This window comes from Hesperophylax consimilis, chromosome 5, assembly GCF_061612785.1.
Source record: "Hesperophylax consimilis isolate HC1 chromosome 5, BYU_Hcon_1.0, whole genome shotgun sequence".
NCBI lineage: Eukaryota > Metazoa > Arthropoda > Insecta > Trichoptera > Limnephilidae > Hesperophylax > Hesperophylax consimilis.
Window position 1 is genome coordinate 2,143,015 of NC_142840.1, and position 14,470 is coordinate 2,157,484.

Here is a 14,470-nt window from a genome sequence, read left to right on the forward strand (position 1 = left end):
AATGGTCGTTTTGACAAATAAACACTAGGGCGACGAGATATAATGATTATATGTGATAGTTTTACAATGCACTTTGATAAGTATATTATAGTAATATATTAACGTAATTTAAGTATGTTCGTTAACATAATTATACAACTGAAAACATAAACAGTTTGTTGTAAAGCACGTTTGTAATTAACAAGTCTTTACTACGCCCGATTGGTGTTTTATAGAACAAAGTAAAATTAATTCACAGATACAGTATGCACAAATATTTTATCTTTAAATTAAATGTTACAAATATTCTTTATTACAAATATGTACATGAATTTGTGTAGATGTAATCATGCATCGATTTTCATATTTGAACCCTGAACTTTTTACTCTTCTGGTTAACCGCTTCTCTTATTTGAAGGTTGCCCCTAATAAAATGATCAAATGAATCCAAAATTCTATTCATAATTAAAACGAGAGCTCAACATTGTTCAAATAAGAAACTCGTGTAACAAAATGCATAACATTTACATTACGAGGAGAGGCACCGAGGAATACTCTGCACCGAGACGGATCCAGAAATTGTAATGTTTTGGCAAACAATTGCCGCCGGTACGCGAACAAGACGTCTACGATATCAAATTTAATTTAATTTGCAGACAAACTTACCATTCTATCCTCCGGGTCTCAGCTTAGACGGTTTAATTCTTCTGTTTCGCGTGACTGAGATCTCATAGCAAGCACCCACAACTTTGGGCCGTAATGTTTGACTTGAGAAGTTTGCGTCGTGCCTCACTTGTTGATATGAGTGATTAATTATTATAACCTATCTGAACTATTTTCATTATTTAATTAGTAACTTTGGCATGGAAGTACTATTAGAATGATGTTGTAATATGTAGTTAATTTAAAGCTCTGACACAAAATATTTTTTTAGCACGGTTGCTGGAATAAACCAGATAGCTGTTTTCAAAATCAACTTGAAGGACAAGTTTCGATTAAGAGTTCTAATCCAAAATAATCTGCAAATATCCGACGAGTCCATATGCTCGAGCGCAAGAAACCGGCGACTTTAAAATGTGCGTATTTGTATAAATTTATGAAAAAAAATACGGTATGTTGGCATTTTTATTTTATATTTATGTTGACAAATACATTTTATGAAGATTTGAAATATGCCATTTTTGATTTGCCGCGTTCGTTTTAGTTTGTGAACATAGCGTTGTGATCATCACCTCACGCCGGTCAACATCGCACGTCGGTGACAGTCGTTTTTCCAAGCAGCAGCGTTTTCTATGTTATAATGACGTTGTAGCCGGTAGTTTTACATACGAGTAGTTTTCTTAGATCAATAATATTTTGAGAATGAAAATATTATTATTTTTTTTATTTAGTATTTTTTTAAATAATTATGTACATTTTTGTATGGCACATGAAAAAAAAAATATACATGGAATTAAAACAGATCATTATAATTCCACATTTTAGAAAGACGATCAGAATTTGAAATATATATAATATCTTTAAATGGTCTGTATATTTTAACGGTAACCATAATTAGTGAAAATAACCCATTTTTACACAAATTGAATAATTATTATATTACCTAGAAATAGGTGTGCCAAGATAGAGTTGTGTCACGGCGCATTATCTTTGCCAATCTCTGCAGAGAAACAGCAAGATGATTGGTATATTTAAATTAAATTAAATCCATTTTATTGCTCTCCGGAAAACCTCCAATCAGAATCAAATTTTGATTGTTCCGTTACTAGATCTGAAAAATTCCTATCTTCATTTTCCCTTCTCCTTTCTCTCCTGCTTATAGACATCCTAAATATGGAGTGTCATAGTACCACTCGCTTCGAAAGTTACAATCTTTATGGTATTCCAAAAATAGGATAGTATTATTGATCATCAATTAGATATTTGTTAGAATATCGGCCTCCTCTCCCTTCTCTTACCCCTTTTTGTTTCCCCACAAAATATGTTATTAGTACATCAGGATAGTGAGACAATTTGTCTCAACGTAAGACCCAACCTACTGCCTGTCTATCGGCACATTTTCAAAATTACTTTTCATTTCCCTGGAAGCAAATTCCTAGTTTGTAGGTAGTAGGTAGGTATGTCTTCATTCTTCAAATGTATGCAAAAGTCTTTTTTGTTTTGTAAACAGCTTACGGCACAAACAAGTTCTCTTTCAGAAGACACAAAGCTTTCTTTTTACTTTATAAAAACATAATATCGGTCTAGAAAATCTAAATGACAGTACCACTTGAACCGCTGCTTCTTAAACATGTTCCGTAAGCAGTTTTGGTCTATGAAATCAAATAATGAAACTGGAAGGCTGATGACGAACGAGCGTAATTTTGTGAATTGTGAGTTGCGTGTTTTTACTTTTTTTGAAAACTCATTTACGTAGCCGTGTGGCGCTAACCGGACTTTTATATCAAACCAAATGCAGCGTCAATTATTTTAAATACTCTCCGACTAATTTTAATGAAACATCACCTTGGATAATTTTTTAACTTGTTTTAAAGACTCAATTTCAAAAATGTTAATCACAAAAAAATGACGAGATCAGATGACGCGCGTCAGATAGTAGTTGATGTCATTCTCATCCGTTATTGCGCGGTTATCTGTGCTGCTTTTTTAGCTACTTTTCAAGATAGATTTATTTTGTACGAATAACCGTATGAAATACAAAAAAAACGCAGTTTAAGGTCACGTTTTACTTACATACCTGACTAAATTTAATGCTCATAGTAATAAAAACACATTGACAGTTTGATAATTAATCAATTCCCTTAGTTTAAAATATAAAATAATTCCCAGCATCATTTGTACTAGTCTTTCCTGGAAAACGATGACTGTATTCAAGGCCAACTTGAGTACAGACCACTGTGAATTCACTGTTTAAAATAATCTAATCAGTCTGTTCATTTAACATGATTGCGGTTAAACATCACAAAAATCAGAAGTAACAATGAAACAAACAAAAATTGCTGCTATTTGCAATTTTTTATTGCACGATGGCACTGACTTAATTACGTGACACTCCAAAATCCAGCACGGGCCATTACATACCGGGCTTATACTGTAGTCGTCCATGATAACAAGTTATGACATTGGCAAGTAAAGATAATTTTCTTTAATATTCGAAATAACATTAATTTTATTGTTTTTTAAGGTGTCTCTCTTGTTTAGAAACCATTTCTCCTCTAAAAACTGTACATTTTACACGAAATCCTCAATGTATTTGAATATCTTGACTCCAGAGATCTGGAATCCGACGCGCAAACTTCGAACTTTTCTCGGGGATTAGCATATGCACTCAGTTCATGGAGGATGGTGGTGCTGTAGACTTTGCACTTCTGATACTCCAGCTTTAAAAAAATGCAACGTCTTTTCCAGGCTTCAAGTAGGCTCATGTTTTAATGTCAAAGTGACGACCGACGAAAATTACCTTCGGCAGCAACATTGGAAAACTCTTTTTTATACGAACAACAATGATTTAGCGAAGTCTTGTTTTAACTCGACCGTTTTGTACTTTTAACATCTGTATACTTGTTTGTATGTTACGTTTTCGTTTCAAGGTGGTGGTAGTAAAGATTATGTTTCACATGTGAAATCGTCGTATCTATTTAGACCTTTTTGTTATGTATTACCTAAAATATATAAATATTAGTATTTTGTTTTAAAGTTCTGGTATGTATTTTTATTTAATTTATTTCTTATTATGTAATTGTTTTAAATATTTGCTAGACGAATAAATAACATAAAATTCCAAAAAAGAAGTTTTTTGTTATATTAACTACACACAAGAGGTAATGAAATGTCACGAGTAACATTTCTGTCTTTGTTTATATAATTCTGATATGAATTTTAATTATTTTAAGTCTCTTCATTTAATTTGTTTCTTATTACATCATCATATTATATTTTTGTTTTATATAATTCTTTTCATTTCTTAACATAAGGAGGATATCTATAATTGACGGTATTTTTGATATAATGTAAAAGGTGTAAAAAAGATAACATTCAACTGTTGATTTCCCATAGATTAGTAAATAAATAAACCCACAATTATGCCTGATAGTAGTTTCGCCTTACGAAGGTTTTCATAATGCCTTTGAAGGCGAAACATTTGAAATAAAAATAATTACTAACAAAATTCAAAAAATATATTTAAAATACTTAAAGAGTTGGCCCGTTGCACCAAACGGAGTTTTCAAATTTATTATTATTCCCAAATGTAGATTCATAATTATAAGTTTTCAGATTGATAGGTACTTCAATTTATGTTTACCTAATTTATAAATGATGAGAGAATTTGTTGAGTAGAGTGTAAAGAAAAATAGGGTCTAGTGTAGTGTTTTGTATTTACTGTATTCATACATCAAGATCTTTCTACATTCCTTTGATTCAAATCAAGAACATTTTATTTTGAATGAGAGGTATTACTATAACTCGAAATTTATTTCACAACTCACTAGATTAACTGAAGGCACTAAATTTTGGAACAGAGTATCGTCACAATAATATACCCTTCAAACCCAAACAGACCCGGCAGCGAAATTTAAATCAACAATACTGTGTTACTCGCCAGAAAAACTTTATTCTAAGTTTAAACAAACTTTTAGCGCTCGCTGAGGATTTAAGGATGGAGTGAAGGGAAATGAAAGGAGGGGAGGATGTTACAGAGCGCCTTACGCAAGGGAGGGAAAATAGAAATCTCTGAGTTGGTACCAGGATAAAATTTATTTTATATAGAACTTAACAGCTTACATTTTTATAGATCTACTAGCTGAAGGCTTCGCCCATAGTTTTTTTTTAGAAATCAGATTTAGACAGTAATTTCTCTCTTACTTCGTCAAATGTGCAAAATTTCATCAAGAAATATCAACTTTCCGCTTTTAGGGTTGGTAAAATGTGGTGGTGATGTTTTTTGAAATTTCATGTGGACAAAGTGACTTTCCTCCTTTTTCGCAAAGTCAAGAGTGCAAAATTTTATCAGTTTGGAATAAAACTGAATATTTGTTTTAAAAAACCGCTCCGGACACTGTAGATAGACAGATAGATGACTAAGTTTTAATTAAATAAAATACTTTAATGAAGAAGAAGGGGACAAGAACTATTTAAAAAATAACTTCAAAATGAAATATTTTGTCGATATCGTTGTTGAATGCGCCTTCTCTTTTACTACGGAGGTTACAGATTCGATATCCGTGCAAAGAAAAAAAAAATTAAAAAAAGAGGTAATTTAATACGCTAGAAACGGGTGTTGTGATTTTGGTTGTTTCAAACAACTAATTTAGGCTGTAGATAGAATATAAGGTAGGTAGATATGAAATTAATTAAAATACAAAATATTCGTATTAAAGCAAAAGTAATTTCAAACTAGTTGTGGATTATAAGTGGTGAGCTCTCACCAAACAATTATTTTGAAGTTCCCAACTTCTACTCCTATTTGAAGGGCAAATAAACTATTTCGATTTATTTACAAAAAAATAGATGTCAATTTTTAAATGCGCACCACAAGATTTTGATCTCTTGACATCTGGACCTTGTGTCACATGATCGGTTCTGCCGTGGAGGTCATTTAATCATAAGTGAGAGTTTAGTCAAATGTTACGGTATTATCTCAACTGTAAAGTGGAACATCTGGTTGAAGATATATCTTACAAAAATCCTTGAACAATGGTAGATCACCGTTCATAAGACGCTTTATACTGCGTATACATTTGGAGGCGAAATGCGAGATGAGCCTCGAATAATGGGAAAGGAACGAAGCAACCGCAAGCGGCGTATTGCGCCATTTACTGTTGCTTCGTTCCTTTCGCATTATTCGAGGTTCAGCTCGCGTTCCGGCTCGCAAATGTATTAACGCCATTAAAAGAAGTCGTGAATTCGGCTTAGTATTTTCTAACTGGAATGACAAGGTAAATTGAAAAGCTTCTAACTGCCGTCACCAATTATATTATGAGTTATGGATTAAAATAATCAATGAACTATAGAAAAATAAGCTGTCGCATAATTTTGATGCATATTTTTCAATTATAATAAACAAGTCAATTTTCCATTATTGGAATAACTTTTGAAGCTTATACAATTTAATATTTTTATTTTTGATACTAACAAATCGTTGTGGAATTTCATTAGTACGATATATTTTTTGAAACAATTTTATTTGACCGAAAAGGGTTTTGTTTGAAATAATCATACATCATAACCTCTACGTAATATTTAATCATTGAAAGAGAAGACAATATAAATGAATCTCAATTAGGTAAATATGGAAAAAAAGTTGAGCTCCCAGTTGCGATCGTAACCTTTTTATTTACTGTGCCTTTTTCTACTTTATATTGAGATTTGTATTTTTTTCTAACATTCTCGGTTTACGGGACGTGTTTGCCTGCACAAGAAAAAACTGTAAATAATAAGTACCGGCACACATCAGTCCTAAACCTAGGTAATGATTTCAGTAAAACACCGTGAGGTGTTCTATCCAAACCATCATAAAAGAAAGACGATTCAATTCTAAATTCACATTTTAATTAAATGTATTGTACTGGTATACAGAACGTACAAAGGGGTATAGCAAATAGTTACTTCCTATTTTATACAGCCAACCCAATTCACAAAAAATAGTTGTATGTATTTCAATACAACTGGGTTTTAATACACAGATAGAAACTGAGACAATCCGAATTCTTTCAGTAATAATTTCAGATTGGAGCACATTGTGCATCATCGCGCCATACGATACAGCAAATGGCGTAGGCGACTGCTGCAGCAGTGCCCAGCTCGATTGGTAGCTAGCAGAAATTGGCCAGCCTCTAGGTTGTCAGCATCAGTGGCTAATTCAGTCGGTAACCAGGAGGAATCGGCCAGCCTCTAGGTTGTCAGCATCAATGGATAATCCAGTCGGTAGCCAGGAGGAATCAGACAGCCTCTAGGTTCAGTTGCAGTGGGCAGTTCGGTCGGTAGCCAGCAGGAATTCAGTGGCGGCATGGTCACTTGATTATAAGGGCCGGCACACGGAGACGCCCCATTATTATAATGATGACAGATGCGTCTGGCTCAGCTGATTTGAGAGTGCCTGCAGTAAACAGCTCGTTGCATATAGTTGTAATATTTTCAAATTATTGTGAGATGATGGAGGAACAGAAGCAAATACGGCTTTCAGTTGAAACTGAGAAATTTATAATTTTAAACCACTCGTAGTAATTCTTGAATCCTCCAATATTTTGTTTTAATGGGCTATTTATAATATCTCCTACAAGCGTTTGTGTGACGTCAGCTTGCAAAAACATGTTTACGTTTCAAAAGGCAGGTATTGTGGTGCGAATAATATTTCGCCCAGCAACTGGCTTTGTAAATATTTTAATTTCGTTTTAGAAAATAGAGGTATCGAACTGTTTCATGTTCGATCCAGTCTTTTTGCCGCCTGGTAACAGATTGATGCATTTTTCAACTGGTAAATATTATGATTTGGAAAAAGGGGTCATCAAACTTACAGGTGTGCAATTTTAGCCACAATTTATATTAAATGCAATAAAAGAGTTTTCATTTTCGATACACTCGGGTTACGAATAACCTGACAATATTTGAAAATCACTTACTTCCACCGCAGTGAAAAAGGTTGCTTGTGTTTTGATGGAGGACTTAGCCAGCCGAAGAATTGAATACACTACGTCTGAGTGCGACCCAAACGCGATGTCAACTCAGCCACCGACCGGTCAGATTATTGAAAATAGGTAAAATTCGAGAATGATCATTTCAAATTTTGATTAAGAACCAGTTTGAGGAAAATATGTTCAGGTTGTACTTGTACATGTACTTGGTCGAATAAAAGGCAGTTTGATTACGTATACATTTAATGCACGAGACAATGTCATATAAAGCAAGAATAACTTTAAATGAAAAAAAAAAACATTTCATTTAAGTAATATTATTTATAATCTGTATAATTTTATAGAAGGTGTGGATTTGTTCAATTCTGGAATTAGTCATTCAAATTGTTCTGAAATTGGTCGGTCAAAATATTCTTTACTAACGGTGATATATCAGTCGAAATGACCTGGAATTGGCAAGCTGTTGACATTTTCGCTATTTCGCACGTGCTTTTCGAGATGGACGCACGACACTACTGGTTCGGGAAACGACACTCGCGATCTAAACACATACCCCGACATATAGCCCGACCAGCGCGGACGAACCATCAAACAACATCTATCACATGAATCACGGGGGTGTCGCGATAATAGCCCGACAAGGATTGCGGCTAAATAAAGTAGCTCTCAGTACATTTAACACGCTTGAGTATATTGGATGCAAGGTTTCTTCTTCAGGAACGTCGTTCATGTTGTGCACCTTTTACAGGACTGGATTAAAACCAATCTCTGTTGAATTTATAGTGAGTTTTCACATTTTTTGGAACTTTCAGCTGGACTCTTCGACACCCTCGTAACAGGCGACATTGATATTCATCACCAAACACTGTTAAATTTTTAGATCTATTAGCCAGCTTTGGATGCCGCCAACAATGCTGGTGGTACATTAGGTACTAATTTCAATGATCATCGGCTTTGCATTTACATTTATTTTATTCCATCGATTTTTGGAAGAAATACAGACCTCTCTATTTTGTACACCCAATGTTCGGGAAACAAAGATTCAAACCGAACTTGTCAAGACATATTATAATAAAACAATTTCATATTTGTTAAATAAATATGGCCCGACATCATCAAAAATGGTTAATGAACGGTTGAAATTACGACTGGTTTGACGATGAATGCCGAAACCAGAAAAGATGCGGAAATTAGAGAGGTCTTATTGAAAAACCTTCCTGATCCTTGCTCAAAACCAGTATACAAGTAAAATAAATTCCAAAGAATCAGAGTACTGGAAAGAAAAGATTAAGTCTTAACGAACCAACCCACGACATCTCTGGTACTCAATAATGACGGTAATTTCCGAAGTCACTGTTCCAAAGAATATATATATTACCCCGGATAATCCATTCGTGCTTCCACATCTTACGCCCCTATGCAAATATTCACTGTTAATTCCAAAGGAATTTTATCGTCCTTCAAACCCAATACGGTGGAAGAAGTAAAAAAAAATCAAGCTCGCCTAATAAGCAGTAAAGTCTTGATCGTTTACCTATTACCATATTAAAACAATGTTTCATTGTTTTAGCTCCATTTTTAATTGACATTTGTAATAAATCACTCAGCAATGGTGACTTTCATGATTCACTCAAGTCAGCAGTAGCTACACCAATGCTGAAAAAGTCACAACTAGACGCCGATAACTGAAATAAATATTGACTTGTTTGAAAATTATTTTTCATTTAAAAAAAAAATTGAAGAAACTTGCTGCTGCACAAATAACCAATGACTTGAATTCATATAAGTTATTCGCAAATTGTCAATATGCATGCAAAAAGTTTCACTCAACTGAAACCGGACTACTATATACGGTATGTTGTCAAACATAACTCTTACCGTGGATTCAAGTAAGTTAGCACTTATCTCACTCCTAGATATGAGTGCAGCGTTGGCACGATTGATTACGACTTCCTCATTAAGAGATTAAAGGAAACATTTTTTTTTAAATTCCCGCATCAAAATTTAGCTGGCTTACTATCTATCAAATCGCTTACAACCCGTAAGGTTTGGAGTTTAACTGTACTTCGAAACACTTTCTTTAGGAGTACCTCAGGGATCCGTTTTGGGTCCACTTCTAAATGATGTCACTAAAATAAACGAGTAATTTGGTCTCTGCCAAATGGTACCAAATCTGACGGCCACAAACAAACGTCAAAATTTCATAGACGATTTACATATTTATATTTCCGGCAGGGATATCATCCCAAAAACAACAGTCAAACTTCTCGGTGTCAATTTAGATTCTGACTTTTCGTTTAAGAGTCAAATAAATAGAACTGTAGGCAACATTTTTTTTCATCTCAGACAACTCAAGTCTATGCAAAGAAATTTTCCTACAGATACAACAAAACTACTTAACAACCAGCTCGTACGTTGTCTCACGTCTCGATTACTGCAACAGCATGTATGCCAGCTTTCCATAACATCAAATTGACAAACATCAATCAGTGTTTAATGCAGCTAAAGTCTCTAAATGTTCTCACATTTCAGAACACCTTCGTAACCTAGCTCAAGTGCCTTGAAAGAATCCAGTACAAATTGTGCTGGTTTGTTTATGAAATGGCCCCACCCTACATCACTGAACTATGCGTCCCGGAAAACACTGGTCATGCAGTTAACTCTTAGATCAGCAACATCATCAGCTATAGGAAAGCAGACGGAACTTAAGCGCAAGCCAAATACTATGTTTGGTAATAGCTTGGAATAAACTTTCTCCGGAACTACGACAATTCAGGTAAAAACTAAAAACTTGCCCTTTTATACTCTAATACCCTTAAATTAAATGTACCATTCCCGAGAGTAGCATTCTTGTATTGCCTATAAAACATCCTAATCATCATCATAATCACATTTTTCTTATTGGATTTACACATTTCGAATTCCGTCTTATACCGAAGGACGAATCACATTTAGAAATATGAATTCTGACCTTATACTGTAGTACCCACCCAGCAAAAAAATGCCTTCCCTTTCCTAAACATGCTCATTAAAGAACATAAATATATATATATAATATATAACAGAAAGTCCAATTATGTCCAATTTTCCAATAACGTCCTGTGCGTGCAAACCGTAGCTAAATTTCTTTGATAGACAATAAATAGTGTTAATCTCAAGTGACCTACCAGGTTAGTATGGTACTGTATAATATCTGCCTGTACAAAATATAAATAAATAAGAATAATAACATATGTACATTCTAGCATCACGTTCATCAATCAAATGCATTGTACGTATAGCTTTGTATTAGTGATCGAGGAACCGGTGGATGCAATCTGTTGACATAAATTGACAACAGTTTGACTGGTCTATAATTAGTAATATTATAGACCAGTAATATTATAATTTTTATATTTTCAACCTAATAGTAATAATTTCGGTTTCGTATCTATGTCGTGACGCAAACCACCACCAGACTGCTCATATCAGTATCGCCCTGGTGTAAAACAACTGTTAAGAATCGAACATTTGCTTGAGATGGTTTTAGCCGTATCGTACCAGATCTGAATAGAAAGGTACTTTCCAATGTTCTTATTTTCGAAATATATACATTCAATAAATATTTAATTTTCCTCTTCACATAGAGGCAGCCATCTTCGGTTAGTTGGAATAAAAAAAAATTAAGACAAAAGTTTAAAAAAAAAACAATAAAATTATAGGAGTCACAATCATTCGCAATAGTTCTGACCATTCAACTAACGTATTATGGTAATAGTGCAAACTTTCAACAAAATCGTTGAAGTTTGAGAATAACCGCTGGGTATGCGAGAACCCGGGAATGACAAACGAGGGACGCGAATAATCTCAGCGCATTGAGTATGATTGGCCGCCTCAACGAATTTGACTCGTCTACGAAATCAAGATGAAGTTGTCGCCGACTTGAAATAATTAATACGCCCAACTGAAAATTACAAATTCAAATGAGTGTAATGTTCAATCCGTCTGCGCCCCTGGCGAATATTTTTGAATGCGAGAAATTATACGAATAATTTGTCGTGTTTGGAAGCAAAAATTATTATTTAAATTACAAATTTTACCGCTTTTTTATCTCTTGCTTGATTTATTACGGAGGAAAAAAAAAATATTTTTTTAAAACATATCAAAATGTTTGCATACAAATTGTAGGAAATGATTTATCGAAAAAATATCTTAATAATTCTGATTACGTAGTATATTAAAATCAAAATAACTTTGTTCTGTTGCACTGTTATTCAAAGTGTTGATAAGGTCATTGACTATAAGAGATATAGATAGCACATCTGAAAGTTTATTTGAAATAGTACCTCTATCTTAGAAATTATCTGGTTTCCTACCCTTGACCGATTACAATTTCACAAAATACCACAAAAATGAATAACACACATCAAACAATACTACAACTTTTTATTTTTTTTTAATCTACAACAATTCATCGTTCAAGACGCGTGCCTATATTTTCGGTCTTTATAATTATTGTATTAAACTTTGTATCAAGCCGTTTATCATTTTAACATTAGCTTCAGTAAATGATAAGGCTGTATTCTTATCGTCTCTCAAAAAACAATTCTCTTCCCATAAAAAGATGGCAAATTGAAATGTTTATTTTCGACAGTCTTCTTGTTTTATACAAATTTAGAAATAAATTAGCATTATTGTGATTTCGCTTGGCAAAGTAAAGTAGAGTGGAGTGACTCGGTACAACCTGCGGTGCCCAGATGGCTCCCGACTAACTTTCCAAATTTATATTCCCGCTAACTTTTTACCTGGGCGCTGGGAGTTTCCATCAAAAATGGATAAGCAACAACTTCAATAAAAACAACATCCAGAAGACTCTCTTTGGGGATGTCGCGCATTCAAATTATTATGAAAATTTGTCGGGAAATAAATATAAGCTATTCGAACCGATACAAACGTAAAAAAGTAACATCTACTGTGTAATCCAATATTATTTTGAAGGGTCTCACCATTATTTTTAATAAAATCACTAGCTTTCTACAACAAACTTCAAAATATATTATTATTCTTTTTGAATTATTTAGACATATATTGTAACAAAAAACATGGCGAGTTGTCTTGCTTTTAAACGAGTGTAATGAATATGTACTTCAATATTTCTTATCTTATAATGCAATTATTGACAAAGCTGGAAAAAAATTGTTCTGTAGGAAGTTAAAAAAAGCTTATTTCACCGTACCAGATAACTAATTCATCGCTTATTTTATTTAATTAACATTCTTAGAAGTTTACGACTAGTAAACTGTTTAAGTCCCCAGCATTACATAGACTTTACGTGGAGTTTTTTGAGGATGTATACAGTAATAAGACCAGTCAGTGGCTGAGTTGGCATCGCGTCTGGTTCCCACCTAAGCGTTGTGAGTTTAAATCCTCGGCTGGCTAAGTCCTCCACCAAGACTTACTCACCACTTAACGCGATGGCAGCAGGAGATTTTACAAATATTGCCAGGTTATTCTTAACCTAGGAATATTTGTATTTAAAAATAATCCTCTTATTTTTAACGTTAAGTTTACAAAATTTAGAAGTAACAAAATTCTTCATAAAGGGGATAGGGGTGGTTTTTTGAAAACTCACGTTGAAAGTGACCTTTGTCTTGTTTGGAAGGTCAAGTTGTAACAGTTATACTTGCAACCCCTAGAATCTGAATGTTGACTCGATTAGTAAGTGTTGATGGATGTTGACTTGAACGAGCGCCTGGCTTTAGCGAGAGTGTAGCCGCTCCTTTGGAACGTAACGGAACAGCGACATCGGCCGGCAAATAGAACGTTCAGTGCTTAGCAGAGAGGCCACAGAGACGGTTATCCTGAAAACGACTGATGGGTGAATCTCCAGAAGACACGAGGGGAGTTATGTAGCTTACATGATACTGGTTATCGTAATTCTAGTGTTATTATAATTTGTGATGTCAATCATTTGACATGGCGCCCAACAATGTATATTTAGTACTTCTGTTTTTATAATGTCACAGGGAACGAAATAAATGCTTTGCGATTAGACACAACTTACAAGTGATTCTAAGAAACCTTGTACACGCCCTGAGACATATTCATTCCTTAATTGTAGTTTTTTCTTATTGAGTCTTGGGTTTTGAAGTGTATTACTAATTCATTTCTATTATGCACGTGTTTGTTCAATTGCAAATAAAAGCTAAATTGACATTATTATCATTTATTATCTTTTTTTATTTTATCCCCACAAATGTGTAATAAAATATGTTTTAGTATACATGTTACAAAACATGCAACATTTTATCAATAACGAAATTAAAATGTAGATCACAAAAGTAGATCCGCCCGCTACTGATACCCTTCTTTATATAAATAGAAAGATAATTACATATGAGATAGAAGATCTTCTACAATACTAATTAACGCTTTAATAATGATAAATAAACGAGATTAAAAGAATTTGGCATTCTCAGACTATAAAAATATTACCATTCGTTATATTAAAATATATAATTAAAATAAATAAATAAATGAGATTAAAAGAATTTGGCATTCTCAGACTATAAAAATATTACCATTCGTTATTTCGGCTACTGGCATTATACCTAGCTCTCTAATTAAAAATTTAGGCGTATTAGATCTATCAAAAAATTTATATATAAAGATGCAAAAGTCGGTCATTTTGAATACATGTAGGATAACAAAAGATTTTTTAAATATTTATGTTGAGGGATCAGTAGGATTTATAGGCCCTGTTAGAAGTTCTACCGAGCCGAACCCTCTGATATGAAAATATCTGGAGACGGTGAATTTTTTTTCCCATTTGATATCTGGTGATTTGACATGTTGTTGTTCTTGTATTGTTTTGTATTTAT